At 41.5% G+C, this 22743-nt stretch overlaps 1 long non-coding RNA gene across 4 annotated transcripts in view; it reads right to left on the bottom strand.

Annotated features, from left to right (window-relative positions):
* Nucleotides 1–4786: 4786 nt before the first annotated feature.
* Nucleotides 4787–22743, bottom strand: part of LOC134347069 (uncharacterized) — a 49701-nt gene continuing 31744 nt past the window's right edge. For all 4 annotated transcript variants that reach the window (XR_010018071.1, XR_010018072.1, XR_010018070.1 and 1 more), the window contains 4 exons: nt 20983–21126; nt 15737–15879; nt 7534–12847; nt 4787–5301 (listed from right to left, as the gene is read on the bottom strand). This is a non-coding gene — a long non-coding RNA (uncharacterized LOC134347069). The remainder of the gene's footprint in view (nt 5302–7533; nt 12848–15736; nt 15880–20982; nt 21127–22743) is intronic.

The following is a 22743-nucleotide window of genomic DNA, read 5'->3' as shown; positions in this document are numbered from 1 at the left end:
TAATAGACTAGGGACCACATTCAAATTCAATGTAGTCTAGTTCCTGCACTCTTTCCAAACTCACTGGCATTTGGAGACACCTTGTGTTTGTTAAGCATGCCTCTGAAAGTAAAAATAGAACTTACAGGTGTTTAAGGTTCTACCTATAATGTCTGGCTGTGATAATTTATTTGAATTGGATTTGTGAGAGCACCCTGTAATTAAAAATTTCATCCATGAATTAGGGAATAACAAACTCCTTATGTTATTGCTCAAAGATACTAATCATGCTCTTAATTAACAAGAATTTCTGAAGGTGCATGTGTGTAAATGTCAAGTGTTGATAAAAATAAGGTCCATGCCCTAGTAACCTCTAGAATTCAAAAATGAATAATAACTACTTGTACAAGTGTTGCTCTCCATGAACGTTAACTTCATGAATAAAATTTACATGTTGCGTGAAAAGTAAATTACCAAGGGAGAATCACTTACAAATATCTTCTAGTCAATTTAAATCTATCAAGTATTTGGATATTTGGATAGAAATTGTACCAAAGCCCACTTGTATATTGAAACGATATTTTCAGTATGTTTCTTTTACATGTAAAATGGTCTTCAACAGTTCAGTTATTTCCTTCTTCAAAATAACTTCAAAATGTCTTCAGGACATGTTCTCTTCCCATTGTTACCATCAGGAAGAAGGTATGGAAGCCCAAAGGCACTCACTCAGCGATTTAGGAACAGCTTCTTCCCTTTTGCCATCTGAATCCTAAATGGATATGAATACTACCCCATTTTTTATATTATTTCTGTTTGTGTACTATTTTTAATTCAGCTATTTATTATACATATATACAGTACTTGCTGTAATTGATTTACTTATTTGTTTCTATATTATCATGTATTCCATTGTAATGCTGCCACTAAGTTATCAAATTTCATGACGTATGCATGGTGCTGCAGTCTTCAGTCTCTGCCTATACTCAGGGAGTAGAAGTACAGCCAGGGGATCAGACTTCCCAAAGTGAAAGCATGGAATGGTACGGTAAGCATTGAATCAGTGGACTGGACAGTAATCAGGGATTCATCTTCAAATCCGGATGAGTATGTTGCAGTTGTTACCAACTTCATTAAAACCTGTGTGGATGAGTGTGTGCCTACAAAGACTGGCTGTAAATTTCCAAACCAAAAGCCGTGGATGAACCAGGAGGTACGTCGTCTGCTGAAGGCTAGTTCTGTAGTATTCAAGTCTGGTGACCCAGGTCTGCCCCAGAATACCAGGTATGATTTGCAGAGAGCTATTTCAAGGGCAAAGAGACAAATTTGAATGAGGTTGGAGGCCACATCGGATGTACAACAACTCTGGCAGGGTTTGCAAGACATTACTTCCTACAAAGCGAAACCCAATAGCATGAATGGCAGCGATGCTTCACTACCAGATGAACTCAAAACCTTCTATGCCCACTTTGAAAGGGAGAATATAACTACAGCTGTGAAGATCCCTGCTGTATCCTGTGACTCTGTGATCTCTGTCTCAGAGGCCGATGTTAGACTGTCTTTAAAGAGGGTGAACCCTCGCAAGGTGGAAAGTCCTGAAGGAGTACTTGGTAAGGCTCTGAAAACTTGTGCCAAACAGCTGTCAGCTGTCAGGAGTATCCAAGGACATTTCCGACCTCTCACTGCTACGGAGCGGAAGTTCCCACTTTCTTCAAAAAGGCAACAATTATACCAGAGCCTAAGAAGAATATTGTGAGCTGCCTTAATGACTATCACCCGGTAGCACTCATATCTGCAGTGATGAAATGCTTTGAGAGGTTAATCATGACTAGACTGAACTCCTGCCTCAGCAAGGACCTGGACACATTGCAATTTGCCTTTCGCCACAACAGGTCAACGGCAGATACAATCTCAATGACCCTTCACGTGGCTTTAGGCTACCTGTATCAGGAAACTGTTCATCGACTATAGCTCAGCATTTAACACCATCATTCCCACAATCTTGATTGAGAAATTACAGAACATGGGCCTTTGTACCTTCTTCTACAATTGGATCCTCGACTTCCTAACCAGAAGACCATAATCTGTGCGGATTGGTGATAATATCTCCTCCTCACCGACAATCAACACTGGTGCACCTCAGGGGTGTGTGATTAGCCCACTGCTCTACTTACTCTATACCTATAAATGTGTGGCTAGGCATAGCTCAAATACCATCTATAAATTTGCTGAAGGTACAACCATTGTTGGTAGAATCTCAGGTGGTGACGAGAGGGTGTACAGGAGTGAGATATGCCAACTAGTGGAGTGGTGCCGCAGCAACAACCTGGCACACAACATCAGTAAGACGAAAGAGCTGGTTGTGGACTTCAGGAAGGGTAAGACGAAGCAATACATACCAATCCTCATAGAAGGATCAGAAGTGGAGAGAGTGAGCATTTTCAAGTTTCCTGGGTGTCAAGATCTCTGAGGACCTAACCTGGTCCCAACATATCCATGCAGTTATAAAGAAGGCAAGACTATGACTATATATCATTAGGAGTTTGAAGAGATTTGGTCTGTCAACAAATACACTCAAAAACTTGATAGATGTACCACGGAGAGCATTCTGACAAGCTGCATCACTGTCTGGTATGGAGGGCCCACTGCACAGGACCAAACGAAGCTGCAGAGGGTTGTAAATTTAGTCGACTTTATCTTGGGTACTAGCCTACAAAGTATGCAGGACATCTTCAAGGAGCAGTGTCTCAGCAAGGCAACGTCCATTATTAAGGACTTCCAGCACTCAGGGTATGCCCTTTTCTCACTGTTACCATCAGGGAAGAGGTACAGAAGCCTGAAGACACACAGTCAGTGATTCAGGAACAGCTTCTTCCCCTCTGCCATCCGATTCCTAAATGGATATTGATCTCATGAACACTAACACATATTTTAATATATATTACTCCTGTTTTTGCACAATTTTGAATCTATTCAATATGCATATACTGTAATTGATTGATTGATTGATTGATTGATTGATTTTCTTCTATATTATAAATTGCATTGAACTGCTGCTGCTAAGTTAACAAATTTCATGTCACATGCCGGTGATAATAAACCTGATTCTAATTCTGAAATGGTGTATCTTTACAAATCTGCTAATGGTTCAAAAAAGCACTCCATTTCCCTTCACTAGTTTAAAAAACCTGTAAATGTACTTATGAATCCTTCTCGCAAATAATAATATGCATTAATAAATAAATGTGCAACATTTAAACAGATTTTCCAGCTGATTGCAGTAAATTTGTAATCCATCAGGTTGAACAGAAAAGTAATACTACAGCAGTATAGAATTGTTAGTCGGATATCTGAAATAGAAGCAGAAAAAGCTGGAAAAATCTCAGCAGGTCAGGCCGCATCTATGGAAAGAAAAACAGTTAGTATTTCAGATTGAAGAACCCTTAGCAAATTTGGAAAAGGCATAATTTTTTTTACTCAAACGAGATGAGTTGTGGTATGTGAACAGGCAAATCCAAGTTTAAGAGGGAATTAAATGGGTAATTTTACACACAAGTATTCCAATGAATAGCTGTAAGGAGTGCAGAGTCCCAGGGTGCAGCCTATGGAATTCCAATCTTTAAATTTAATGGATGGAAAAATCAAGGCTGCTCACATGTAATTTTTGCAATTTCATTCCTGGAGTGTGAGGCTTTGTGCCAAAAGGCAAATATGGAAAATTATCTGGATCCTGCCGAGGGAAAATGATTGAGAAGTGTGATGAGAAATATAGCAGGTACATTTACTGTATTAGTAAAGGATGAGTTTGTTGGGCATTTATTTTTATCTGTTCCAGCAGATACTTAAAATCTTGTCCTCTTTTAGAGCTAGAGATTTAGCAGCATTTATAATTATATAGATGGAAAATGGACCGTATTTCAGAAAACATTAAATCAGCATTACCTTTGCATGCATCTGAAGTGTCAATAAAGGAAAAACAATAGTCTGCTGGCTTCATACTTGTGCAGAATCTATTGACAGAGTCACAGAACAACACTGGTTTTCACACAATGCTTAGAGCCTATCCCTTTTCTCTCATTTAGAGGAATAAAGTCTTGGCAATGAAATGGCACTTCTCATGTCCTCACATTACCCCAGTGTTTTATAGCTAATTAAGTTCTTTTGAGGTGTAGTAACTGTAATAATGTAGGAATACTGCAGCCAGCTTTTTTACTGAGAAGAAAAAGGTGTTGTTATTTTTCATCTCACGTCACCATGAACTCTACAAGCATCAAGTATGAAGTCTCACTGCTACTATCAGGCAGAAGGTACAGAAGCCTGAAGTTCCACACCACCAGGTTCAAGAACAGTAACTCAGCCATTTGGTTCTTGAAACTCCCCACACAACCCCAAGCAAGAGCGACTTGGTGATCACTTCGATCGCTTTGCACTCCAAGGGACTTCTTTTATTCTAATTGTGTTCTTCATGCAAACATTATGCATGGTTATGCATTCTGTGCTTATGATTCTACTGCAAGTCAATCAGTACCCATGAATTTGTTCACATGACGACAAACTCGACTTTACAGTGAGAAGTAGGTGAACAGTAACATGCTCAATAGGTTTCAATAGGTATATTTAATGTCAGAGAAATGTATATAATATACATCCTGAAATTTTTTTTCTTCACAAACATCCACGAAAACAGTGGAGAAAGAAGATTGACAGTTAAATGTTAGAACCCCAAGCCTCCCCAGTTCCCCCCTCCCACACATAAGCAACAGTAAAGCAACAACCCCCCCCCACCAAGCCATCAAGTGTGCAGCAAAGCATCAATAAAGACACAGACTTGCAGTACCCCAAAGACTACTCGTTCACCTGGTAATTCCCTAATAGGGGAAAAGAGGTGTTCCCATTTCACAGCAAGAGGGGAGACATAACACAGGTAGATCTAACAACCAGATAGATATTTGATGTTAATTAAAAGATAAATAAAGTCTTTTACTTTGGAAATAATATTTCTGCTTTTCTTAGTGACAACGCCATATAACCTGTTATTTCCTCGTGAGAAGTTATTTAACCAAAAATGCAGACCTTCCCCATTAGTGCAATGTAATGGGAAGCTAGAGTGGTTCTGAAACCAAAAAGCTTCAGATACAGTTCTGAATTGACCCCAGTGGATAAAGTGAATGAGGCAAGGCTTACACATGGTGCAGAATTACACTACTTCTGGCAGTCCACTTGTTTATACATAACAGACTGGAGATGACCTAATCTTAGGGCTTGCAGAGTTATTGTATAATAGAGGCAAAAGTGCTGCTGGCCTTTTGAGTTGGGAGAGTGTACCTGTAACAAAAAAATTGGTTCTTAATGTCAACGAGGATGCAATATTAATTTGAGATCACTTAAGCAAAATTAAAATGTGAATGTATAATGCTTAACTCAAGAAGTACTCCTCAACTAGTGTTAAGACCTGCTTCTATGTAGTGAAAGTTCAGAAATTTTCTTAGGACACGTGTCATCTCCCCTACTCATTTCACCAATCATGTACTCAACTCCTCTCCTCAACTAACTCCCTATGACTCACCTCCCTGATCCTCTACATAACCTATGTTCATGACACTTCTCACACTCTTAAACTTTTCGATGATTTTAAGTTCCCTGGCCCCCACCGCTTTATTTTCACCTTGGATGTCCAGTCCTTATATACTTCCATCCCCCATCAGGAAGGTCTCAAAGCTCTACACTTCTTTTTGGATTCCAGACCTAATCAGTTCCCCTCTACCACCACTCTGCTCCGTCTAGCGGAATTAGTCCTTACTCTTAATAATTTCTCCTTTGGCTCCTCCCACTTCCTCCAAACTAAAGGTGTAGCTATGGGCACCCATATGGGTCCTAGCTATGCCTGCCTTTTTGTTGGGTTTGTGGAACAATCTATGTTCAGTGCCTATTCTGGTATCTGTCCCCCACTTTTCCTTCGCTATATCGACGACTGCATTGGCGCTGCTTCCTGCACGCATGCAGAACTCGTTGACTTTATTAACTTTGCCTCCAACTTTCACCCTGCCCTCAAGTTTACCTGGTCCATTTCCGACACCTCCTTCCCCTTTCTAGATCTTTCTGTCTCTGTCTCTGGAGACAGCTTATCCACTGATGTCTACTATAAGCCTACTGACTCTCACAGCTATCCTGACTATTCCTCTTCTCACCCTGTCTCTTGCAAAAACGCCATCCCCTTCTCGCAATTCCTCCGTCTCCGCCGCATCTGCTCTCAGGATGAGGCTTTTCATTCTAGGACGAGGGAGATGTCTTCCTTTTTTAAAGAAAGGGGCTTCCCTTCCTCCACTATCAACTCTGCTCTTAAACGCATCTCCCCCATTTCACGTACATCTGCTCTCACTCCATCCTCCCGCCACCCCACTAGGAATAGGGTTCCCCTGGTCCTCAATTACCACCCCACCAGCCTCTGGGTCCAACATATTCTTCTCCGTAACTTCCACCACCTCCAACGGGATCCCACCACTAAGCACATCTTTCCCTCCCCCCCATCTCTGCATTCCACAGGGATCACTCCCTACGTGACTCCCTTATCCATTCGTCTCCCCCATCCCTCCCCATCGATCTCCTTCCTGGCGTTTATCCTTGTAAGCGGAACAAGTGCAACACATGCCCTTACACTTCCTCCCTTACCACCATTCAGGACCCCAGACAGCCCTTCCAGGTGAGGTGACACTTCACCTGTGAGTCGGCTGGGGTGATATACTGTGTCCGGTGCTCCCGATGTGGCCTTCTATATATTGGTGCAACCCAACGCAGACTGGGAGATCGTTTCGCTGAACACCTACCCTCTGTCCACCAGAGAAAGCAGGATCTCCCAGTGGCCACACATTTTAATTCCACGTCCCATTCCCATTCTGATATGTCTATCCACAGTCTCTTCTACTGTAAAGATGAAGCCACACTCAGGTTGGAGGAACAACACCTTATATTCCGTCTGGGTAGCCTCCAACCTGATGTCATGAACATTGACTTCTCACACTTCTGCTAATGCCCCACCTCATCCGTTATTTATTTATATACACACATTCTTTTTCTCTCTCTCCTTTTTCTCCCTCTGTCCTTCTGACTATACCCCTTGCACATCCTCTGGGCTTTCCCCTGCCTCCCCCTTTTCCTTCTCCCTAGGCTTCCTGTCCCATGATCCTCTCATATCCCTTTTGCCAATCACCTGTCCAGCTCTTGGCTCCATTCCTCCCCCTGATGTCTTCTATCATTTCGGATCTCCCCCTCCCCCTCCTACTTTCAAATCTCTTACTAGCTCTTCTTTCACTTAGTCCTGACGAAGGGTCTCGGTCGGAAACATCTTCCTAGAGATGCTGCCTGGCCTGCTGCATTCACCAGCAAATTTTATGTGTGTTGATCGCTACTTTTTGACTGCTTGCATAACTGAGCTTATCACATGCAGAGACCAATGCAAAGGTGTCATCAGAACTAAGGTGAATCTACTGATAAATCCACTTATTTATGTTAATAAAGATAAAACCATCAGTGATACTGAATACCAAGGAATCATTATACCTGTCATGGTCCAGTCCGTGAAGTCCGCATTCCAATTCATGGTTCGGTCCGTGGACTCAGGACTGCGGGTCTTCCAGTTGTCCCTTGTTTTGATTGAGTTAAGCATAGGCACTTGATTCCCATCTTGGGGCTTGGAATATAAGTATCCTTAGGGTTGAGTGTTGGCTGCTGATTTGTATTGTCAGTCCCCCTTGGAGCAACCTGCTGATAGAAGGCTAGTGAAACCATTTGTGATCTCTAGGCCTGGTTGGAGGACCACCGCTTCATGGATCCTTGTTGCCACTCGTCGGAGTAGTCATTGTGGTATGGATTTGGCCATTTCTGTAGCCAGCCAAGGTTGCTGGCTGCCCTGAGTCTCAGAGCCACCCTGGATTGAGCTCCTTTCCTGTCCCTTGCCTCTGTTGGGTAAGCCAGGCCGATTGCCATTACCCTGTGGTTGGTTCTGCCCCTTTCTGTTCCTTGCCTTCATCAGGTAAGCAGGCCATTTGCCGTTACCCTGTGGTTGGGTCCGTCCCTCCCTGTCTTTGCCTCTGTGGGGTGAAGTTCCGCGTCTTGCCTAGGAGTTCCGCGTTCTGCCCAGCAGAAGCTCCAAGAACCCAAGCCTCGAGGATCCCAAGCCAAGCTCCAAGAACACTAGCCTGCAGACCCCAGCCTCCAGTCCTGCAGTCATGTCATGTCCTTGCCTGGTTCTGGGGCCCGAGCCCAAGGCAAGACCCTAGTTCTGGGTCCTTGTCCAGTCTTGGGCTCGGAGTCGAAGCCTTGCCTCCTAGTCCATGGTTTCTAGTTCTGGTCCTGCTTTCCCTAGCCTGAGTCTGCATTCTTGTCCCTGCTCCTGGTCTGAACCCTGTCATGTCCCTACTCTAGTCAAGTCCTGTTCCTTGTACTTCAGTGTCTGTGTCTTGCATTTGGGTCTGCCATCAGCACCCCCATTGTGACAATACCTTATGAAGCAGATTGAAAATATGCAGAAAGATCTGGTTAAGATTACCACATTGAAGCACATAATTGCAAATCCCCCATCTTTTACAAGGATAATTTAACATTTGCATGTATTCCTGGAGTTTCAAATCTCTTGAGCTGAAATATGGCTCAAAACATCCTAAAATAGCACTCTAAAAGGAATGGCAATCATTCCGTCTGCAAGTTATATTGCAAATTCCCAGGGGTCTTAGACACTTGAACATAGCAATTATGCACTTGCATGAAGCAGGCCCAAGGATACACATAGTACATTCCTTCTTTGTCTCTTTCAGCTTATGAAAAAGTGGTTTGAAACCCTTAAACTATCAGGCACAGTGTATCTAAAGAAAACAAGGGCATCAAGGACATTTAAAAATTTAAGATACATGCAAATATATAAAATGACTCAGTAGATAACCCCTCTATGATTTCCTCCTTTTCTTCAGCCAGGACACTATCCCTGATTGGCAATGCCATGCCCCCACCTCTTTTGACTCCCTCTCTGTCTTTTTTGAAATATCTAATGCCTGGCACACTCAGCAGACATTCCTGCCCCTGAGACACTCAATTCTCTGTAATGGCTTTAACACTATAGTTCCATGTATTGATCCATGCTCTAAGTTCATTCTACCTGTTTATGATACTCCTTGCATTAAAATAGATACATCTCAAACCATCAGGTGCCAACCATCTACTTTTGCCCCAACTGTCCCATCCTCTGCCTCTTCACTTCGGTTCCCACCCCGCTGCAAATCTAGTTTAAGCCTTCCCCAATAGCATTATCAAACCTTCCTGCCAGGATATTGGTCCCTCTCGGATTGTAGTGCAACACATTCTTTTTGTACAGGCCACACTTGCCCCAGAAGATCCAGAAATCCAAATCTCTAACCAATTCCAATCCTTCAGCCACATATTTATCCACCACTTCATTCTATTCCCATACTCACTGACACATGGCATAGGCAGCAATCCTGAGATTACTACCTTTGAGGTCATACTTCTCAGCTTCCTTCCTAACTTCCTGTATTCTGCTTTCAGGAACTCCTCCCTTTTTCTACCTATGTCGTTGGTACCAATATGTACCACAACCTCTGGCTACTCACCCTCCCATTTCAGAATATTGTGGACGCGTTCAGAAACATCACGAACCCTGGCACATGGAAGGCAATCTACCATCCACGTTTCTTTTTCACACCCACAGAATCACCTATCTGTCCCCCTAATTATAGAGTCCCAGTAGTTGCCATCCTCTTCTCTTCCCTAGTCTTCTGAGCCACCGGGCCATACTCAGTGCCAGAGGCATGGCTACTGTTGCTTCCTCCAGGTAGGTCGTGCCTGCCCATTAGTACTTACTGTTATGGAGGACAGCCACAGAGGTGCCCCCCACTAGCTGCTGCTCTTCCTTCCCTCTCCTAATAGTCACCTACTTATCTGTCTCCTGTGGTCACATTGTGACTACCTGCCTGTAGCTCCCATCGATCACCTCCTCACTTTCCCTAACATGCCAAAGGTGATTAAGCTGCAGCTCCAGTTCCCTAATTTGGACTCTAAGGAGCTGCAGATCCATGCACCTGGCACAGATGTGGCCATCAGGTAGGCTGGAAGTCTCCTAGATATCCCACATCTGACACCCAGAGCAGAAAACTGGCCTTGCAGATATACCCACTGTTATTAAGTTAGAGGAAAAAAGAGATATGAAAGTAACTTACCTCCTTACCTCACCTAGGCCCATCCTCGCCGAAGCCTGATGAGCCAATGCCCTACTACTCTGACTCACACTATTTTGACGACTGCTCCGCTAGGTGGTGTCTCCCTTTTATCCCAGAATCTTCTCAGCCGCCTTGCGCGATGACGAGCTACTGCATCTGCACACTTCTCCCAATTGAATTTTCTGTCAGTATGTTTTATCCAAAGTTTTTCGTTAATGAGAACAGCCTCAGGGGATTTTTTTTTGCAAAAGATTGACGATAATTAGATTAGTGCAAAAAATGTGTTATTCATTTACGTACAAATTTCTCCAAAGATTAGCACGAAAATTATTGTTGCACCATATTTAGGTGCTGTCCTGGGAATGCGTCCAGTAGCTTCTGAGCCTATTTCTCCTGTGCTTCCACACATCTGTGATTTACAATGGCATCAGATCATACCAGAAAAATATGCATTCTCTTCCAAGCTCTTCCTTTAGTACAGGGAGAAAGGATGTAGAACTTTTGTGAGTACAGACATACACTTTACCTCTTTCTCACGTAATAAATAAAGCAAATCTCTATGGAGACAGGAAAATAATGTTAGGTAATAAACCACAGAATGAAAACATCATCAATTCCATCAACACTTTTGATTTACAAAGTCAGTTAACAAAAACTTAAGACTCACAAATGCTGCTGTTTCAAGGACAAGTAAAGAGAGAATGGAGATGGATGTCTTTCCACCATGTACTACAAATCAAATCAAAATTAACCCATGTAGGAATTGCTATAAAAACAGCTTACAGTACTGTGCAAAAGTCTTAGGCATATTAGCTGCATACTTATATGTGTCTAAGACATTTGCACAGTACTGTACACGATGCATGAATTGGAGCCACATATCTATTTTTCTGTCTGTCTTTATGTATTGTGCTGCACATTTATTATAGGTAATTGGGTCTGAGGTCAAAGTGAGTGAGTGTAGTTACATATACACACTTCGTCTAGGTTTCGTTTAGTCTAGCTAGAGCCAGTGAGGCAGCCAGAATGATATTTTTTGTTGATTGCTTATGCTAATGCTACAGCGAGATCAGTATTACATTGTTATTAGACCACTTATTTTGTTATATTGTTAATTTCCATTACATTCATTTTTTTATCACTACACGTTTGTTCCTCTTTGCTGTCTTCTTAATAAAGGAGCGATCCTACTTTCTTCGACTTTGGAACTTCGTTATTGTGGATAGCACATCATACAATGTCAACCCCTGTGCTTAGTCTCTGAGTGGTTTGGTTTGCTTTCAAGTAACCATTACAACATGCATACACAGGAGCAATGAAAAACTTACTTTCACTGGCGTCAAAGGCACATGGTAACTTATAAGCAACAATCATATGAAAAACATAAATTAAGCAATATTTACAAGAGAGAATGCAATTAGAAAAAAAAGGTCTTTTTTTAGTGCAAAATGATCAAAGTTGTCAGAGTGTTACTGAATTATAGTAATTAAGGGTTGTACCAGTTTCTTCAAGAGCTGAATAGTTGAAGGGAAGTCGCTGTCTTGAATCAGGTGATGTGGGACTTCAGGTATATATACCCTCTGCCTAATGACAACTGCGAGAAGATGGCATGGCTTGGGTAGTGGGGAGCTTTGATAATGCATGTTGCCTTTTTGAGGCAGCATCTCTTGTACATACTGCTGATGGTGAGGAGAGATGCCCTCTGTGCCACTTTAATTCCATGTGCTATGTCCTAGAATATTATTGCATTCTGATCATATTCTGGAGACATCTGTAGCTAAATCCAGATGCATGAATGTTCCAAGATAGAAAGAATATCTTTTAAAATTGAAAATGTTTGGAAGCATTTTGGTAAAAAGTTTGCACACAATCTTTACTTAACCCTTGAGTTTACTGCCATCTTGTAGTGTCTCCAGCTCTTCTTTCAAGAGATTCAAAGATTCAAAGTACATTGATTATCAAAGTATGTACGCAGAATACACCTCTGAGATTTTCTTCCTGCAGCCAGCCACAAAACAAAGTGACTGGAACCTGTACAAAGGAAAACCTCAAATGCTAAATGTACAAAAAAAAGAACAAATTGCACAAACAGCAGGAAGCAAGCAAACAACACAAATAATATCACACATAAAACTAGGAGCCCAGGAGTATTTAGTTTAGTTTAGGTCATCTCCACATGGCTAGCCGTCTGTAGGATGCATTGACAGTCTTCACCGAGATGCCCCAGTCTGCACCGATTGCCCCAATCAAACCGCTTAAAAAACAGAAAACAAAAGAGAAAGCAGGATCCAGGAGTAAATGCAACATGAATCTTAAAGTCTCCCAGAATAAGTCCACAGCTCCAAGCCTCACATGTCAATCCTTGCAGTGTGGAACACAAGTCTCCTACAATTTCCTCTGACAGCAGCTAGCAAGGAGGAGAGGACAATTGGTCTAACACAGGCAGATGACACTGAATACCCACCTACACTCTGCTCTTGTCTTCACCAACTTCAACGTTGCTCGACATCTCGGTTGGAGAGAAACAGTGGAGTTGATCACGGGCTTGCGCCCCATGTCCACTCTTCCAAGCCACCAGGCCACATGCTCCACTCCCAACCTCATCAAACTCCCTCAGAGACAGCAAAGCACCAGGTCACTCAAGACTATAAGACCATAAGACATAGGAGCAGAATTAGGCTACTTGGCCCATCGGGACTGCTCCACCATTCAATCATGGTGGATCCTTTTTTCCCCTTCTCAGCCCCACTCCCCGGCCTTCTCCTCATAACCTTTGATGCTTTGTCCTGCAAAAACCTATCAAGTTTTGCCTTAAATACTCCCAATGACCTGGACTTCACAGCTGCCTGTAGTAACAAATTCCAGCAAATTTGCCACCCTCCGGCTAAAGAAATTCCTCCGCATCTCTGTTTTGATTGGATGCCCTTCTACCCTGAGGCTGTGCACTCTCGTCCAAGAATCCCCCACCATTAGAAACTTCCTTTCCACATCTACTCTGTCTAGGCCTTCAACATTCAAAAGGTTTCAATGAGATTCCCCTTCATCCTTCTAAATTCCAGTAAGTACTGACCCAGAGCTATCAAACCTTCCTCGTTTGATAACTATTTCACTTCCGGAATCATCCTTGCGAACCTCTTCTGAAACCTCTTCAATGCCAACACATCTTTTTTTTTAGATGAGGAGCCCAAATTATTTCACAATACTCAAGGTAAGGCCTCATCTATACCTAAAAAGAGTCAGCATCACACCTCTGCACTTGTATTCTTGACCCCTTGAAATGAATGCTAACGTTGGATATGCTTTCCTCACCGCTGACTCTACCTGCCAGATAACCTTTAGGGTGTTCTGCACAAGGACTCTCAAGTCCCTTTGCATTTCAGATTTTTTGGATTTTCTCCCTGTTCAAAAAATAGTCTGCACATTTATTTCTACTACCGAAGTGCATGACCACACATTTTCCAACATTGTACTTCATCTGCCACTTTCTTGCCCATTCTCCTAACTTGTGTAAGTCCTTCTGCAGCCTTTCTGTTTCCTCAACATGACCTGCCCTCCACTAATCTTCATATCATCTGCAAACATGACAACAAAGCCATCTATGCCATCTTCTAAATCATTGATATACAAAATAAAGAGAAGCAATCCCAACACTGTCCCCTGTGGAACATCACTAGTCACTGGCAGCCAACTAGAAAAGGATCCTTTTATTCCCACTTACTGTCTCCTACCAATCAGCCAATGCTCTAACCATGCCAGTAACTTTCTTGTGATACTATGGGCTCTTAATTTGGTAAGCAGCTTCATGAGTAGCACCTTGTCAAAGGCCTTCTGAAAGTCCAAGTATACAACATCCACTGCATTCCCTTTATCCATCTGACTTCTGATCTCCTCAAAGAACTCCAATAGGTTTAACAGGCAAGACTTTCCCTTAAGAAAACCAGGCTGGCTTAGTCCTATCTTTTCTTGCGTCAGCATGTACTCCATAACCTTAACCTTGACAATTGACTCCAATATCTTCCCATCCACTGAGGTCAGGCTAACCTGTCTATAATATTCTTTCTGCTGCCTTCCTCCTTTCTTAAAGAGTGGGGTGACACTTGCAATTTTCCAATCCTCTGGTACCATGCAACAGTCCAATGATTTTTGAAATATCATTTCTAATGCCTCCACAATATCTACTGCTACCTCTTTCAGAACCCTAGGGTGCAGTTCAATTGTTCCAAGTGACTTATGTACCCTTAGGTCTTTCAGTTTTTTCAGCACCTTCTCCCTTGTAGTTGTAACTGTATTCACTTCGCTTCCTTCACACATTACAACAATAGGCATACCGTTAGTGTCTTCCACAATGAAGATTGATGCAAAATACTCATTTAGTTCATCAGCTATCTCCTTGTCCCCCATTACTATTTCTCCTGTCTCATTTTCTAGTGGTCCTGTATCCACTCTCATTTCTTTTCTATTTTTTACATACTTGAAAAAGCTTTTACTACCCATTTGCTAACTTGCTTTCATATTTCAACTTTTCCCTTCTAATGATTCTTTTAGTTGCTCTCTGTAGGACTCTAAAAGCTTCCCAATCCTCTCTCTTCCCGGTAGTTTTTGCTTTGTTGTGTGCCTGCTCTTTTGATTTCTGTTGTCAACCACAGTTGTACTATTTTGCCATTTAAGGATTTCTACCTTTTTGGAATACATCTATCCTGCACATTCCTCATTTTCACAGAAGCCCACACAATTGCTGTTTTGCTGTCATCCCTGTCAGCATCTCCTTCCAATTTACTTTGGCCAACAGTTCTCTCATATCACTATAGTTTCCTTCACTCTGCTGAAATACTGTTATGTCCAACATTACTTTCTCCCTCTCAAATTTCAAGTTGAGCTCAGTCGTATTGGGATCACTGTCTCCTAAGGGTTCTTTTACCATAAGCTCCCTAATCACCTCCAGTTCATGACATAACACCCAATCCAATATATCTGATCCCTTAGTAGGGTCAATGACAAACTGCTCTAAAAAGCCATCTCTTGGGTATTCAACAAACTCACTCCACTACCAAGCTGATTTTCCCAATCGACTTGCAAGTTGAAATCTCCCATGACTATCATAACATTGCCTTTTTGACATGCCTTATCTATTTCTCATTGTAATCTGTGATCCACGTGCCAGCTACCGTTGGGAGGCATGTATATAAATGCCTTCAGAGTTCTTTAACCCTTGCAGTTTCTTAACTCAACCCACAAAGATTCAACATCTTCCAATCCTATGTCACATTTTCCCACTGATTTGATGCCATTCTTTATCAGCAGAGCCACACCACCCCTCTGCCTACCTTCCTATCCCTGTGATACAACGTGTAACCTTGGATATTCAGCTCCCATCTACAACCATCCTTCAGCCATGATTCGGTGATGGCCACAACATCATACCTGACTACCTCTTGTAGTGCAAAAGATCATCCACCGTATATTGAGATACAACACTTTGAGTACTACATTTGCTACCCTTTTTGGTTCTGCATCCCTAATGTACTGATACTCACCCTGCTGGCTGCAATTTTGTCTTCAGGATTCTTTGCTTTTCCCTCCTATATCATTGGTATCAATATGTACCAAGACATCTGGCTGCTCTCCCTCCCCCTCCAAAATGCTGTGGAGTGATCCGAGATGTCCCTGACGCTGGTACCTAGGAGGCAACATATTATTTGTGTATCCAATTCACATCCACAGAATCTCCTGTCTGTTCCCCTATCACTACTGCTCCTCACTTCTCCCTCTTTTCACTACACAACATGGACCCATGCTCAGCGCCAGTAGAATCATATTTGAAAAAAAGAAGTAAAATAAGTAGTTTCCTGAGCTATGTGCAGGACATCACCTTTGGTTGCGTTGTTTGCTGGCTCCATCTTGAAAATTCAGGTCTCCTACTTTGGTCCTAGCCAGGATCTCTCCATCTGCCCATCGTCTCTACCTTACTTGGCTCCACCAATCACTTACCAGAAGCTGCTTCACTTCTTCCTTTCCCCTTTTAATATTAGCTAACTTCCCACAACACCATCCGTCCTATGCAGATTCTCGACCCAAAAATGTCACCCATTCCTTTCCCTCCCATTGATGTCACTGCTCAAGCTCTTCCAGGAACTTGTTCTCTGCTTCATATTCTACTATCTGTAGTCTTTTGTATTTTGAAACTCCCTCTCTAAAAAATCCAGCTGAAGGTTTGGACAGCGATTAATGCTAACTGGATCAGTTTGAGAACACAAGTTAAATTGTACAATTTTAAAGAGAGTTCATGAAGTACCTGTTTGCAAAAACTTGGTGGAAGATGGAACAACTACAAGGTGTTCTAATAAAGCATATGGTTGAGCGAGACTTGCACATAGAGGCTTAGATGCAAAAGTCAAGGAGTTATTTCTAGGTACTATGATATAGAAAGAAAAGATCAAAATAACTTGATTATCAAACTATATTTATGTGACCAAATACTATCTGAGATTAATTTTCTTGCAGGCATTCAGAGTGGAACAAAGAAATACAACAGTATCAATGAAAAACTACACAGAAACAAGACAGACATGCAATTGATGTGCAAAAAAAGACCAACTGCAAATGCAAAATAAAAATAGTAATAAATAAGTAATGATGGTAGAGGTATGGAGGGTGATAGCCCCAGTGAAGGTTGATGAGTGTAGGCAGTTTAAATAGTATTTGGCATGGACTAGATGGACTGAAGGGCCTGTTTCTGTGCTGTACTTCTCTATGACTCTAAGCAAATCAATAATACTGAGGACATGAGTTGTAGAGCCCTTAAAGGTGAGTCCATAGGCTGTATTCAGTGATCAGTTCCATGGTGTGGTGAATGAAATCGTCTACACTGGTGTCAGGAACCAGATGATTGAAGGGTAATAACCGTTCCTGGACCTGGTGGCATGGGGTCTTATGCTCTATACCTCCCTCCCAATGGCAGCAGCGATAAGAGAGCATGGCCTGCATGGTGGGTGCCTTCCATGATGGATGCTGCTTTCATGTGGCAGAACTCTTTGTAGATGTGCTCAATCATGGGGAGGTCAAACGTCTAGGCTTTTCCATTCTTGGTCACTGATGTTTCCATGCCAGGCTGTCATGCAACCAGTCAGGATACTCTATATTGTGCATCTATAGAAGCCTGTGTAAGTTTTAGATCAGGGGTCCCCAACCTTTTTTGCACCGTGGACCGATTTAATATTGACAATATTCTTGCCAACCGGCCGACTGGCGAGGTGGGGGGGGGTGCGTGTTCAAGTAGGGTTAAACTCACCTCAACATGTCTTTTACAGTTTGGGTTGCCAACATTCTCACTCCCAAATAAGGGACAAAAGGAGCAGTCAAATCCCGGGACACTTTACCCCAGGAGAGACTACCATGACCATGAAGCCTTACGTGGGCACCGGTGTACACATGCGTGACGTGTGCATGTAATGTGCGCATGTGCGTACGTGCCGATTTTTTTCCCCCACAAATCGATTTTGCCTTCATCTTCCCGACTATACTGTACATACATTATTTCTACTTTATATAGGCTGTGTATTTATCATATCATTCCTGCTTTAACTACAGTTTGTATATGTTAGTGTTATTTTAGGTTTTATGTGTTATTTGGTATGATTTGGTAGATTATTTTTCGGTCTGGGAACACTCAAAAATTTTTCCCATATAAATTAATGGTAATTGCTTCTTCACTTCACGCCATTTCGGCACAAAAGGTTTCATGGGAATGCTCTACCTTAGTGGTCAAAATACGGGACAAACCAATTTAGCCCAATATACGGAATGTCCCAGCAAATACGGGACAGTTGGCAACCCTATGTTCAAGTTCAACAGTGCGTGACAGGGAATGAGGAAAGATGCAGCTGATTCACATCGTTTCCTCACGGCCCGGTAGTACATGCTCTGCGACTTAGTACCAGTCCATGGCTCGGTGGTTGGGGACCGTTGTTTTAGATAATATGCTAAGCCTGCACAAACTTCTAAGAAAGTAGAGGCAATACCATGTTTTCTTTAAATGGCACATCCATACTTGTCCCAGGACAGATCCTCTGATAAGATAAAGTCCAAGAATTAAAAGTTACTGACCCTCCTATCTGCAGTCCCCAATGAGCACTGGCTTATGGACTCCCATTTTTTTTCTCCTGTAGTCAGTAATCATGTCTTTGGTTTTGCTGACATTGAGTGAGTGGTTACTGTTGTTGCATCATTCAACCAGATTTTCAGTCTCCTTCCTATAGGCAGCGTCATCACCAACTTTGATAATGAAGGTGAAGCAAGCGGAAGCCTCAAGGACAATGCAGCTAGAAACAAATTTACAAGAGTGGTTCCAAAGAACAGTAAAACCAGCTGGAGAAACTGTGGTTGTTTTCCAACAAGGAATGAAGATGCTTCAAAGAGCTGTTTAATATCAGGATGGCTTTTGATAAAGAAAGAGAAACTTTCTAGTGACTAGAAGTTTGATAGTCAGACTTAGCAAGAATCCTAGGAGCAACTTTTCCTCAATGAAAGCATGTAGGGTGTACAATACTACATAACATGGTGACTACATATTTAATAGCACATTTCAATAGGGAAGTACTTAAGTCTGAAGGAGAGGGGAAAAAAATCAGAAGACGAGAAAGAAAAAGCCAACACAATTAACTTGATTTCTGATATCCAGTATCTGAAAGTTGTTTGCTTTCAAGGATTAACTGGATTTCTGGTTGAAACAGTTGGCACAGACTCAATGTCCAAGTGGTTTTCTGTACTACACCATGCTGTGACTCTACAAACAAAGTTATAAAACATCACCAGACCTTTGTACAGCATATTCTTTGTGTAAATATTTACCACATTCTTGTTGAACTAAGTTAATAATTAATTCTGACTTGGTATATGTCTCATCTTTATACATATTTTCTGTTTGACTCTGCAGGAACTGGGCTTAAGTGCAAACCCTTTAAGCACATCATATTAAAAGGGCACCGTATGCACTGTACAAAGTTGCTTAGCAACTTTAACAACAGCAACATTGATTGTGAAAAGCTAACATTTGTTCATCTAACTTTCTGTGAATATTTTCAGCTGAAATACTTTGTTTCTGTATGAACGTAGGATGGTCAGCTATTCAGCCTGATTCTTGAAATCACTGAATTAACATTGTCTCAATTTACTACCTTATATTGTACCTTGGTAATGAGTTTACGTCTGGAAAAAATACAAGAATTCTTCATAAATTTTATATCCTTGCTTTATGGGTATATTAATATATTAGCTTTATACCACTTTCTCTAACATCTCCATGTAGCAACAACATCAACCTTAAGTTTATACAATGCTCTCTTCCCCCAATGGATGTTGATGGAGCATAAAGTGAGGAGGAACAAATATACATTTAAATAGAATTACATTTGGAAGTCTAGTTTAAATGTAACTTTCTGGGAGTTTTATTCTGTATCTCAATACAATTGAAAAACTGCAGAGAAACAGCAATGGGTAGAGTGGTTCTTCAATCTTGGCAATTTATCTGAAAACTTTTCATCACATGTCATCGCACATCATCAATGTGCTTTCGATTGTGATGTGTCTTCCGAATGCTTGCGCTTGATATACTTTTCAATCAGCTGACAAAATATCATTTCAGAAACTCAATTGTGATGTGGGGAGGAAATCTCGTTGCTGAATGGCTGTGCAGTGAACTTTAGGTGTAGTGGTTAATGAGGGCTTCTTGAGAGGGAGGGGAGCCATATCCCTTGAGGCAATAGTTGTGACTGTAAACTGAGTCACAGGGGAGACACTGAACCTCATTGATATGAACAGTCTCTATTCATCACTACAAGCAAGCATTCTCCAGGATACTCCCTCAGCAGATTCTCTAAAACTCAATGTATATCAAGTGCTACACTTTTTAAGATTAAAGATGATAGCAGGTGATTTAAAGCAAATTGAATAGCTACAATTACATTATTAACTTCAATATTTTAAGTCTTGCATTGAGTTATACTGTACTTTTACAATGGGGCAATGATATAAATTACTTGGCATCTCTGAATGTTCAAACATCTCTGTTAGGACAAAGTAACACATATTGGTGGTCTAATAGCTTCTGAGGATAGAAATTTGGTGTTCTGAGGGATGACTCTCTGATTACACAAACATCCCAATTAGTGATAGAGAAAATAGTCCTAAAATATTTGATATGTTAAATAATAAAAACAATCTGGTCTGGAAGCTTTATTGATCTCAATCACAATGGTGCAAAACCACTTCACCAGTGTTGCCAGTTTGATGCCAATTAACATACCTCCATTGCCTTATGTTCGACTAATGCATACAAAAATGTGTCATGGTCACATAATTTTACAACCGCATCACTTATGCAGCCAGACTGTGGGACAGTAATCTGTGCTCTGTAGGCAGTTTTGGTTGTTTACAAAGCTGTCCTTTTAACTTCTTACTACTTGCAATGTAAATTAAGAACTGAAGACTTGTTCTTATTTGAATAAATGCCTGTTTTATTTGCATAATTCCATGACTCCTGAATTCCTAACAGTAACCATTAGCCTCACAAACTCATATATTTAGTAATATTTGTTATGTTGTATTTCCACAGTTTGTCTTTCTTTCATATTGGTTGTTTGTCAATCATTGTGTGTAGTTTTTCATTGATTGGATTGTATTTTTTGTTCTACTCTGAATGCCTGCAAGAAAATGAATCTCAGGGTAATATATGATGAAGTACATGTCCTTTGATAATAAATTTACTTTGAACTTTGACCTTCACCTCTATCTCATCCAATCCTCATGATCATCCCTCTCCATCCTCCTCTTGAAGGCCTCTAGCTGTGACACCTGACAGTTGTTTTTCCAAGTATCAGGAAGGGTATTTGCTCAGCCATCCATTGAGTACAAAAGCAAACTGGAGGATCTGAAAGAAAAAGAATCTGAAATAGTGCAGCATGTTAATCTCATAAGCTTTTTCTAGCCTTCCCTGTGAATGCTGGAACCTCTGCAAGAGAAGTTATTAAACATGGTACTTTGAGAGAACACTTAAGGACTATCAAAATAACAGGTTGTTATCTTCACTTTTTGGTTTCTTTTTTACACTATATATTTTATAATATTTCTTGTTGTAACATAGTAACTTTTTATGTACAGTGGATTCCAGTTAATTGGGACACATCGGAACCAGTACTTTCTGGCCCAATTAGCCAAGGTTTCACGGAAATATTTAAAAAAGTATAAAAAGACAAATTACTGTTTAACTGAGTAACAAATTATGTATTTCAAGGAAATACAGAACAAATTGGAGCACAACCAATACCACTACAGTACTATAAATCTGTGTATTAGTTCCTAATAGTGATCAATGGAGGAATTGATCTAGTGTATGCTGCCATGTTTTGATTGACTGTAAATGGACAAAATCAGTGCAACCACCAAGTGCAGATAACAGACTGCCTTCATATATTCATACATGCTTTCAACAATTGCATTTTCCAAACCTTTATTTCATTGTAGCATTCAAAATAATTGTCGACACCTTTAAATTCGTCATAGTTCCTAACATGCTGAAGTAATGAAGTCATATAATTTCACTCCTGGCTGTTTCTGGCATCTCCAAGCCTCAATGCTTGAAACTACAGTGAGCAAAACAGTTCTGAATCATCTTACTGTTTATTTCTCATGAAGCATCTGTAAAAAAAATCACTGCTTTTTGAATATAGACACATGCAACTACCACTATTTAAAAACTGTTTGCTCTATTGTGGTAAACAACAGGAATTCTGCAGATGCTGTAAATTCAAGCAACACACATAAAAGTTGCTGGTGAACGTAGGAGGCCAGGCAGCATCTCTAGGAAGAGGTGCAGTCGACGTTTCAGGCCGAGACCCTTCGTCAGGACTAACTGAAGGAAAAGTGAGTAAGGGATTTGAAAGTTGGAGGGGCAGGGGGAGATCCAAAATGATAGGAGAAGACAGGAGGGGGAGGGATGGAGCCAAGAGCTGGACAGGTGATAGGCAAAAGGGATACGAGAGGATCATGGGACAGGAGGTCCAGGAAGAAAGACAAGGGGGGGGGTACCCAGAGGATGGGCAAGGGGTATATTCAGAGGGACAGAGGGAGAAAAAGGAGAGTGAGAGAAAGAATGTGTGTATAAAAATAAGTAACAGATGGGGTACGAGGGGGAGGTGGGGCATTAGCGGAAGTTAGAGAAGTCGATGTTCATGCCATCAGGTTGGAGGCTACCCAGACGGAATATAAAGTGTTGCTCCTCCAACCTGAGTGTGGCTTCATCTTTACAGTAGAGGAGGCCGTGGATAGACATGTCAGAATGGGAATGGGATGTGGAATTAAAATGTGTGGCCACTGGGAGATCCTGCTTTCTCTGGCGGACAGAGCGTAGATGTTCAGCAAAGCGGTCTCCCAGTCTGCGTCGGGTCTCGCCAATATATAAAAGACCACATCAGGAGCACCGGACGCAGTATATCACCCCAGCCGACTCACAGGTGAAGTGTTGCCTCACCTGGAAGGACTGTTTGGG

The sequence above is a fragment of the Mobula hypostoma genome, chromosome 5 (assembly GCF_963921235.1).
Source record: "Mobula hypostoma chromosome 5, sMobHyp1.1, whole genome shotgun sequence".
Classification (NCBI taxonomy): domain Eukaryota; kingdom Metazoa; phylum Chordata; class Chondrichthyes; order Myliobatiformes; family Myliobatidae; genus Mobula; species Mobula hypostoma.
The sequence above is the reverse complement of the archived record's forward strand: the minus strand, read 5'-3'. Positions and strand labels throughout refer to the sequence as shown.